Here is a 589-nt window from a genome sequence, read left to right on the forward strand (position 1 = left end):
ATATATAGAGAGAGAGAGAGAGAGAGAGAGGGAGAGAGGCATATATACACACACTCTCTCTCTCTCTTTCTCTCTCTTTCTCTCTCTTTCTCTCTCTTTCTCTCTCTCTCTTTCTCTCTCTCTTTCTCTCTCTCTCTTTCTCTCTCTCTTTCTCTCTCTCTCACACACACACACACACATATATTATGGTCTTGACTCTTCTTGCATGTATGTCATTATTTACTTTTATTTCCAGATTTCTTGACGGTAGAGAAAGGGACGGTTTGTAACCTAGGTCCAAGGTCCCTCCATTGGAATTTCAGCAACATTATCAGGGTGTTTTTGTACGTATGTACGTATGTATGTATGTATATTTGCAGATTTGCATGTTTAGTTTCATGTCTGTCTTCTCATGCATATAGTTGCATATCTAGACATGTTCATATATACTTGAATGATAAACTTCTGGAAAGTTTTACAGATTTTTACAGTTCCAGTGATGGCTTTGATCAATAGTCTTCGAATCAGCTTTCTCCGTTTTGGTTTTCATAAGACTAATTTCTCAAGAGTGGTATACATACATACATACATATATATATATATATATATA

At 35.8% G+C, this 589-nt stretch overlaps 1 long non-coding RNA gene across 1 annotated transcript in view; it reads left to right on the top strand.

Annotated features, from left to right (window-relative positions):
- The window catches only part of LOC128249448 (uncharacterized), a 92,140-nt gene that overhangs the window by 32,776 nt on the left and 58,775 nt on the right, over positions 1–589 (top strand). The gene's annotated exons all lie outside the window — the stretch shown is intronic.

Source organism: Octopus bimaculoides, chromosome 14 (assembly GCF_001194135.2).
Source record: "Octopus bimaculoides isolate UCB-OBI-ISO-001 chromosome 14, ASM119413v2, whole genome shotgun sequence".
Lineage (NCBI taxonomy): Eukaryota > Metazoa > Mollusca > Cephalopoda > Octopoda > Octopodidae > Octopus > Octopus bimaculoides.